This window comes from Oryzias latipes, chromosome 2 (assembly GCF_053564925.1).
Source record: "Oryzias latipes strain Hd-rR chromosome 2, Olatipes_Hd-rR_3.1".
Lineage (NCBI taxonomy): Eukaryota > Metazoa > Chordata > Actinopteri > Beloniformes > Adrianichthyidae > Oryzias > Oryzias latipes.
Genome location: NC_136238.1, coordinates 44,594,253 through 44,604,582, shown reverse-complemented (window position 1 = coordinate 44,604,582; position 10,330 = coordinate 44,594,253). Strand labels below are relative to the sequence as shown.

General features: G+C 42.7%; 1 non-coding gene across 1 annotated transcript; it reads right to left on the bottom strand.

The window, feature by feature from the left end:
- Positions 1-6,204: 6,204 nt before the first annotated feature.
- LOC144990756 (small nucleolar RNA U3) lies at positions 6,205-6,419 on the bottom strand. Its single transcript, XR_013654711.1, has one exon. It is a non-coding gene; the product is annotated as a small nucleolar RNA U3 (small nucleolar RNA).
- Between the last annotated feature and the right edge of the window lie 3,911 nt (positions 6,420-10,330).

The following is a 10,330-nucleotide window of genomic DNA, read 5'->3' as shown; positions in this document are numbered from 1 at the left end:
ATGATGTCGATGGCGGCATGAAATCGCTTCTTTTTCACCCTTACTGGCAAATAAAATAAAAAGTGGCAGTTTTCATTAAACAAAACTATTCTGTCACTAATCTTTTTCAACCAGAAAAAGAGCAACCTAAATGGAGACGTGGGAACGGGACGTGCCTTCCGGTTCCGGCTAATGATGTTAGTCGCCATTTTGTCGTCTGCAGCCAGGTTTTTTTTTTAAACTTTATTAACAATTGAGGTAACACACATTAAATACGAACAATAACCATGTAATCAACATTTCCATATAAAACATATTAACATAGAAAATAAAGAATAAAGGAAATAAAAACAAAAAGATAATGAACATAGGACACAAATAAATAAAAGCAAATAAGTAAAATAAAAATAAAAGAACATAGAACCAATCTATATGGTCTAATACTGGTTAGGGGTACTCGTGAAGTTTGTATTTCTGAACAAAACTAAGCAATTTCAAGCCATTCTTCTTTTTCATGTAATGCAGTGACTGAAAGTAAAAATAGTGCTCTTTATGAAATGTTATAAAAAGTGGGTTGGTCTTCAAATATGTATTTTTGTGTATATAAAACTTTCCTTGCAATATAAGGATATTAAGAACAGTATTTTCTGGTCTATTATGCGATACCACACCGAATAAAACATTTTTTGCATGTAAATGCAATTTTGGAAGAATACCAAAAACAGAAATGTCTGCAGCCAGGTCTTCTTGGGCTTATTTAACCGAAAGAAAAAGAAGAGTAATATATTTCCTGGACAACACAGGTCCTCACGAACGGAAATATGCAATAATCTGAAAATTATGACCTAAACTATTAGTAAGAAAAGTGAAATCACCTCCTTTCAGGGTTTTTGGAAAAAAATAGTTTAAATATTATATTATATATGAATATATCAAACAAATTTTCCACGTATGGGATCAATAAAGTAATTCTGATTATGATCATCCATCTAATTTACTTTCTGCATTGACTTTGTTTATTTTAAGTGTCATCAAATTTTGAACAATTTTAAAATTAAAAACATAATAATAGAGGTGGATCTTTACTTCTGACAAACATTGTTCTCTTTTTCCTTTTGTTTGATCCTACTACCAAATTAAAATAAATAATAATTATTAATAAAAGCATTATTTTATTTGTTTAAGCCACAATGTTTTTCCTCTTTTAAATCAGTACATTTTTTTAGCTGTACCCTTTATACATGTAAACACCATAAATGATCACATGTGAAAGAGGAAAACTAATTAGGATTAATAAATAATAATAACTATAATATACTAAAACATCAGAGCCAAAGAAAGTGGTCTGAGAAGAAGCAGCTCTGAAGCTCTGCAGCTGACGGTGCAGCTTCAGGACTCATGAGGAGGACCACACTGCAGCGCCTCCTGCTGGAGCATCAGAGAGTCTGCAGACAGAAGATCCTTCCAACAGCAAAGAGGTCTGCAGGAGCTCTTTCCACCACCAGCAACAACCTGAACCAAGCAGGACCTACAAGAAGTTCAGCCACTAAACTCCCACAACTCTGTCATTTCCTTTCAGAAGCTCTGAGCTCCGTCTGAGTCTGCAGAGATGCTGAGCTCCTCAGCTGCTGCAGCTCCCACAGTCACATGAAGGTCTGCAGCTGCAGCAGGAAGTCCAGATGTTTGCGGCTGCTGCAGCTCCCACAGTCACATGAAGGTCTGCAGCTGCAGCAGGAAGTCCAGATGTTCCCACAGTCACGTGACTTTGGAAGTCTTAGCTCCTCCTCCTCACCATCACTGTGACTGTTGACGTCTTCCAACTCCTCCAGAAAGCTGTTTTCTGATGAAGCTCTAACATCTCCTCCCTGTTGCTGCTTTCAGTCCAAACTCACTCTGTTCATGTCAATTCACTCCAGAGAAAATCCTTTTTCTGGGAAGAATTTGCTCCAAGTTTTCCTCCAACTAAGAATCTGCAAACCCAGATGAGAACTCCCAGCAGGAAAAGAATTCATCCGCAGGAAACTAGAAAAAGGCCTTTTTGTGGGAGGAAACCATTCCAGATCTTTACAAACACCACAAATCCCAACTTTTCCTCCACTTAGCCTGAGTTTGGCTTCCAGGAAGCGGTGTGTGTTCAAGCTCCGCCCCCATCTCATGAAGCCCCTCCTCCAACATGAGGCCACTGGGGAATTCTGAATGAACCTTTACATTTCAACAGAAATTCAAGCTAAAAACAGGAAAAAAAACTCTCTTCATGTTTGAAAACAATCAAAGATTCAAACAGGAAGAGAAAACAAGGTTTGTCAGGAAATCAACAGATTTGATTGATTGTAAATCTTCTTCCTGTTGGAGTTTGATGAATGGAAGTAGAATGTGTAGAAAGTCAGTTGATGTTTTCCATTTCAGTAAATGAAGGTTTGATCTGCAGATTTCCTGATCCCTTTCTGACTGGGATCCAGACCTGATCTAGACGGGACTCATGAGGAAGCAAACAGCACAGAAACTGCTCTGAATGTTCCCTCTTCTTCACTTTCTGTCTGACTTCAACCATGAAGGGACTTGAACCCTCAACCTTCTGATCCATGAGGCCACATGGTCTGAGAGAACATCCAGGTCCAGCTGCAGGTGGAGGACAGCATCATCCAGCCGTCACAGACTGGGGGCGGAGCCTGGAGATGACTGCTGAAGGTCAGAGGGCGGAGCTTCATCAGGATGAAGGTGCTGCTTGGATTCTGCTTTGATGTCCGTCTGTTCTCAGTCCCTTCATGGCTGCTGCTCAGAGCTGTTTCTGGATCTTTCTGGAGAATTCATGTCTTTACTGATCCAAATGTGGGATTTCTGTTTTTCTTTGGACTTTTCTTGATTTCAGGCTTTTAGCTTCTGGAACTTTCTTTGTTTCTATGCTTTAACTTCCAAACGGGTTTATCTAAGACAATCTGATTGTTTTTCATTTGACTTTCTAGGAACTTTCTGTTTCATCTTTGAGGATTTGGACTTTTGAAAGACTTTTAGCTGCAGTTTCATCCTTTGAAGCAGATGGATCTGAATCTAGAGTCAAAGATTCTAAGGAAATCCTGGATTCACAGACATTTGATTGAATTTCTGTCTGGATCAGAAACCAACAGCAGACATTTCAAGCCGTCATCTGTTCCTAATGTTCATTCCCCGCCATCATTGAAAGCTTTTGGAATAGTCCCTAAAGCCAGCGATGGGGCCGCTTTGGAGCCTGAACTCATCACTCGGTGTCACGGTGGCAGAGAGATGACAGATCCCAAATCTGAGGCTGAAATGATCACGTCCTACCAGCTCCACTCTGGATTTGGGACCAGAAACCTTTGAAGATGTTGGAGCATTGTTGGAGAATAGACTGACAACATTGACCTTTGACCCCTCCCTCATGTGTTCCACATCCAGCTGCAGACACACCACTACAGCTCCCATTCCACTTCTGATCCAGCAGTTAGAACCAGAGCCTGCATTTGCAGCAGGTTCCAACCCACTGACCACTGATCCACTTAGGGGGACGTCCTAAGGGGCGGAGTCAGCCACTGGAGAAATGGGGGTCACTCTGGGCCTCTCTGTGTCTGGACCTTCAGAGGGACAGTGGTTTGGTCCAGAACACGGATGCTAAACTAGCTCTGTGGAAACTTGAACTTGTTGAATGGAAAACTTCCTGAAATCTTCTTCATCTGTTGACTTGTTCTTTCTTCATCTGAATGAGCTCAGTCCTCTCCCAAATCCAACTCCATCTATCTTCAGTGCTTTGGACTGAGTTGGAGCAGAACTAGAGCTTTCTCCAGATGTCCTAGTACTTTTAGATCAGTGTCTTCCAATATTTGGAGCCCAGGTTCACTTCTTTCCCTGACAAAAACCCCAAAAGGCCGACCAGCCACCAAATAGTCAGAAAGCAGAGAAACTTGGTGGTCTGCATTGATGAGAAACCAGTCCCTCCAGGATGACACATGGCTTTTTGGAATCATTTCACACACAAACAAACGGGAAGTTGTGCTTGTTTTTCTGAGAAAATGCCATCAAATGTGTGATAATGGTCAATGTAAATGTTTAGATAAAGGCTGTAGGGGATTCAGGGATTGTGGAGCGGTTGTTGTTTCCTTCTGGGTTAAAGTGCAGTTTTGTGTAACCTCCCAAAGAGGAGAAACCCAAAAAAGAAAGGAAAAGCAAAGAGACAGGTGGAAGCCATCATGAGATTCCTTTAAACAGGAAGTTCTTTGTCATTTCATGCACTAGTTTCATTTAGCTCTAGTTGTTGAACATTCTAGAAACTCCTAAAAACCTTTTCTGTCCACTTTGAAACCATCTGGGGCTGACTTGGCCTTGCTCGCTGGGATACGGCCAACATCCAGAAATCTACCAACAGACATTTTTAGCTCTAGTTGTTAACATTCTATGTTTGGAAGAGGCAGGCTCTTCTCAAAGAAACTAGCAGGAGCCCCAGCGCTGGTCTTTGCTTGGATTTGGTTTAGACTTGTTCAGAGTCAAATGCATGTTTTAAGGGGAGGAGGATTATTTGGTTGTTGCTGTTTTTGTTCCTATTCTTACAATCCACTATATGTCCCGTGTTGAATTCTACTATTAAAATGTGGGAAACTAATGTTTATCAAATCCAAATCCATCCAAAAGCCTGGAGACTGGATGGCCGTGGTCCTCCCTTTGACCTGGACACTGGTTGCCATGGCGACCTGCACACTCACCAAGCTGGAACTTAGAAGAAGAAAAAGAGACCAAAATGATTGATAAAGCAGGTTTTCCAGGGAAATCCCACAAAGTGCTTTCCAAGCTAGAACTAAGAATACCCAGCATGCATTTGGATAAACTCCTTAGCTTCTTGTGGAAAATGATGAGTCATTGGAAAAGCATTCTCTGAATGCTCAGAAAACTTCCTCTAAGGTTGTGGTTGTTTGGAGAAGTCCTCCTCTTCAAAGAAGTTCTCCTGACCATCTTCAAAGCCACTTTCTGCTTTTTCAAACGCTACTTAGTTAGAGCTCATGTTTACACAAATATACACAGATGATGAAAGTTTTTCAAAAGTGACTCAACACTTTCCACAAAGTCCCAACAAAAATGTGAAATCCCCACATTCTGACCTCAATCCAGAGTGACAGAAAAGTCCTGTTCTTCTTTCTACACTCAGTACCTTTTTAATGTAGAGACAGAAGAAAATTAGGAAAATCATTTGATTCAGACTTCTTGATTAGAATAAAACAAATTACACAGAAAACATCTGCAAATGAGGGAAAGAGAGGAGAGGAACCCTAGGTAAACCTGCAGGATGGAGAACATTTTTGTCAGCATCTTAACAGCAGCAGCTTTGATAGGTTTAGATCATAATGGTTTGTCTTAATTAATATAAAATTCAGTTTTCTTCATTGTCTGAGGATATGGAGCAGCAGTTCTGAGGTGAAGCAAGAAGGACAAAGAGAAGTGGTGGAGTACAGAACACCCACAAAGAAATTCATCTAAAATATTCAAAATAATCCCTGATTTAACATCAAAGATGTCTGACCTCCATCCTGACACATTTAGGATCTCCAGCTGCAGAAAAACGTGTCAGATTTCTGTGTCGCTTCCTGAAGCTGAGAAAAAAAACATTTTGAACTCCAGATTTTTAAATTACAGATTAATGAAGAGAAAAAACCACAAACATGAAATAAAAGAGGCTGATGAATCTACACTGAAAAGGATCCCAGTGCATCATGGGATATCCTCTTTTATCAACAGTTGTGGCAGAACCTCAGTCCTGTCAGTCTCTATGAACTCAGTCTGAGTGTGGAGCTGCTTTCTGGAGGATGTTTTCTGTCAACTGCTCCCTTGTTTTCCACGGGGAGTCGTGACCACCCCCCCCCCCCCCCCACTGCCACTAAGGATCCTCTTCTGTGGATTTTCCACGGTCAGTCCCAGGTCAGCAGGGTCTGAGTCCTCTCTGTGAAACTGTCAGCTTCTGTTGATGAATCTGAACTGATGACAGTAGATGAGGAATGTGTCTTCCTCTCAGTCTGTCTGCTGGTTTTTCTGGAGGCAGCAATGAAGGTTTGGGGTTTTGATCCAAAAATGTCATGGAAGTAAAATCTCACGTTCAGATTCAAGTGGACTGTCAGAGTTTAATAATAACCTCAGGACAGAGATAACCTGATCTGATTCATACACACATGTTTTTACTTCATGATTAGTTACAAAAATCCATTTCAGGTTCCAACAAACTAACAGTCCACTCAGACAATGTCTCCTCCTTCAGTGTCCCATCCAGAAACACTCAACAGTCTTCATCAGTGAAGAAGACTCATCTTCTCACCAGCTTCCTGCTCTGAAGGAAACATCTTCATCATCATCATCATCATCATCATGGACAGCCAGACCAACCTCTGTAGAAACACAATCCTCTAGTTCCAGACTAAAGAAATGATCCCTGAAAGTAGAGTCTCAGTGAGTTCTGGATGTTGTTTGTCCTCTTCTGTCTGCAGACAGGAACTCCTGCTCCTGGTCTCGGCTCACGACTCTCCTATTCAAAAGTGTCCTCTTTGTTTTGAATGAACATGAATACATTTCTGTTCAGCTGCGTCCACACTGACCGCCTCTCTTTCACCGCGCGGATAATTCTCTGCTCGCCGTCTGTCCACAAATGTGTTCCTGAGCAGGACGCCGCCTGTGGGCGGAGCTTCCAGCTAATGTTTTCAGCCTGATGGCCACATGGAGCGGTGTCTGTGTTTCTGTCATTTCCACTGCATGAAGACACGGATGATGCTGAGAGGTCAGGTTTCTGGATGATGAAGAGTTCTCCAGAATCATGGGGAATCACGTCTCCATGTCTGGATCCTTCAGATTCTCTCCGTTCAGTCATCTTCTCTCCTGATGAGTCTGAGAGACGGACGCTTCCGCCGTCTCTCCGTCTCTCTGACCGACTTTGAAGGCTTGCTGTCCTTGCTGTCTTGTTTTATTCAGACAAACCAGAGGTATGTCTGAATAAACCCCTTTCCTGCAGATCACAGACTGATAAGTTAACTGTTTGGTCTCTCAATTCCTGCTGCAGTCACTTCATGGAGAGTAAAGATGAACATAGGATGTGGCTTAGTGAAGGTTCCTGATACGTCTGATAAGGTTCCAGAAGGACCAATCCATCTGTGATCAGATAGATGAAGGCTTTAGGATGACCAATAATCTCTGAGACAGCTGAACCCAACAGAGAAGAAGATAGTTTGACACAACTGGACACAGATGTTGGGGAATACTTGGTGGAGTTGAAGCTATTTCAACATTTCATTGATAGGTTACTTTAATGATTGAAAAGAACTAAAATGTTTTTTTTATTCAGAAACAAGCTGCAGTCTGATTGGAGGAGGTGTGAGTCTGTGATCTGCAGGAGGAGACCAGGAGCAGGAACTCTTTCATTTCATACAAGAATTGGTGAAGATATGAGCCCTTTATGTCTCTGACTTTGATGTTTGATTTTTCTTTGAATTTGATTATTTTCAGATGTTCTATTTTTAATGGACAAAAATGAGTTTATGAATCAAAAAATGACCAAAATGATGATTCTAAGTGATTCTATGGTTCTAATACTCAGAATAATGTTTAGAAATCATCAAAAAGGACATTGAAGGAGTTTGAGAGAACAGATTTCTGCTTTATTTCAATAAGAAAAGAACAAATTCAAAGTTAGTTATTAGTTTTTACCTCTGATAATCCTAAAATGTGTGCTTTTATTGTGAAAAACCGTTTCCAAAGTGGATCCAGGAGCTAAATGGAGCTGAGAGTCTGGATGGAGTAGAAACTGGTTTCTCTCTAAATGGGAACATTTCTTCTTCTCCTCATCCAAACCCCAGTTGTTGCCGGGTAGACTTTCAGGAATGTTCCCGTTTCTGAAACATGGATTTCTTTCTGGAAGACGCCATTTTTGTCCCTAAATGTTGGATTCAGTGTGAATTCCAGTCCCACTCCCAGCATTCCTGCTCCTCTTTAGCTCCTCCTCTTCCTCCTGATCAAAGTTTGAAGCCCAGAGCCAAAAGTGCGTCTGCAGCTGCTTCTGCTCCAGCAGCCGCTCCCTCTGCTCCTCCTGCCTCTCCTCCTCTGGGAGCTCCTGCATCCTCCTGACTCCTCCCTGTCCTCCAGCATCATCAGGAGGCTTTCAAAAGGCTTTCTGGAAGGTTCCAAAGCAGAAAGCTTCATCCTTTGAAGATGGAGGAAGACTCCAACACTGACAGACAGACAGACAGGAAGTCTCCTGGTTTTTCTGCTTCAGAAGGTTTCTGGGAAACTGCAGAGTTTTCTTTGTGGAGCTAAAGAGCTGCTGTCAGTCTGCTTTGGTCCATCAGGAATGAAGGTCAGGACTGAGAGGAACCTGAAGAAAGTGACTCTTCATCATCTGCTGCTGAAGAAGACAGAGGAAGATCCACTGTGAGAGCAGCTGCAGAAAGCTTTCTGCTGTTTTTCTCCTCTGAGAGAGTTTGGAGTTCCCAGCAGTTTGAGTGGAGCTGAAGCAGCAGAGCTGAAACAGACGTTCTTCTGCTCCCATTCAGCATGAACGGACAGATCCACTGAAGGCCGGAAGGCCTGAAGCTCTGGCTTCCAACACGTCTGCATGGATCCAAGCGTGTGCAGTGTGTGCTGACATGCTGTTCTCTGAGGAACATGTTGGTGTCTGACTGGATCTGAGGACACAAACAGCTGCTGACATCTGAGAGGGTCAAGCTGCAGAGTGGCTCCTCAAAGCTCACGTCTCTGCTGCTTCTGTCTGGATCCACCACTAAAAGGACTGTCCAGAGTCGGTCCTGATCCGGTTCCAGTCTTTCTGGCTCCAACTTCTCTTTGCTGTCAGGAAGCCTTCATGTTCTCTGCCTTCCTCACATTTCTGTCTTCTCTCTGGGCTTGAAGCCCAAAAGGAGCTGAAAGCTGCTGACTTCAGTCTGATCCCATGTTCTGGATCATCCGTGTTCCTGAAACACGCTGCTGGAGCCGTGATCAGAGGAACCGGAGAACTTCCCAGAACATGCAGACACATGTGGAACTGTTCTGATCATCTGTGTGTGTTGACAGTGAAGGAGAGCTTTGTCTTTGAAAAACCTTTATTGACTCTGACAGAGTTTCAGCTTGAGTCCATGTGGTTTTCATTCTTCCATTGAAGTCGTCTCCAGAAACTAAAGATCTGCTGAATCAATGCTCCTCTGAGAACTTTGGAGCTTTTCTCTGCATCTGTTCCACACTTGAATGTGCAGAAGATCAAAGCGCCGGACGCTCTGAGCTTCAGCGTTCCAGTCAGCAGCTGCTGAACCAAAGCCAGCAGCAGGTGAGGATCTGGGCCTCAAAGCAAACGGACAGAAAGATGAATGGAAGAAGGGATGGAGTCCCAGTGTTGAAGACATCAGCTGGAGAAGCTCTGAGGCTCTTTCAGCGCTGCTGCTTTCCAGCAAACCAAGCAAACTGCAGCATCTGTGATCTGAGAGGCTGTTGGTGAAGAAGAGCATCATCAGCATAGAACTGTGGGCCCTTTGGGTTCAGAAGAACAGCTTCATGATGTGGAAAGAATCTGTGTCCTTCAACAGGTCCAGAAGATCCCAAACATGGAAACTGGAAGCAGTTTGGATTCCGGTTTCTTCCTGAACTTTGAGGATCCAAATGCTGAAAATGGAAGCTGACAGATAATGCAGCAGACTTTACCAATGCGCTGAGAACACTAGAACATCCACAGAAGAAGAGAACACTGTTCTAGTGGAACATCTACAACTTCTGTCCATGATTCAGAGGAACTGCAGAAAGATGACTCCTCCCACTTTGGGTTTGGTCAAATGTAGACAAGAGAAAAGAATCAAATCAAAAAAACTTGGATCAATTCTTGCAGAAAATGTTCAAACTTTTCAACTTTCAGGGAAAAAAAAGCTTCAAAGAAATAAATCTATTTTAGAATCTATGAAGAACACTGACTGGAAAACAGCGTCAGACTGCTGCAGCTGCAGACCTTCATGTGACTGTGGGAGCTGCAGCAGCTGAGGAGCTCAGCATCTCTGCAGACTCAGACGGAGCTCAGAGCTTCTGAAAGGAAATGACAGAGTTGTGGAAGTTTAGTGGCTGAACTTCTTGTAGGTCCTGCTTGGTTCGGGTTGTTGCTGGTGGTGGAAAGAGCTCCTGCAGACCTCTTTGCTGTTGGAAGGATCTTCTGTCTGCAGACTCTCTGATGCTCCAGCAGGAGGCGCTGCAGTGTGGTCCTCCTCATGAGTCCTGAAGCTGCACCGTCAGCTGCAGAGCTTCAGAGCTGCTTCTTCTCAGACCACTTTCTTTGGTTCTGACGTTTTATTATATTGTTGTTATTATAAGTATTATTATTTATTTATCTTAATTTCTT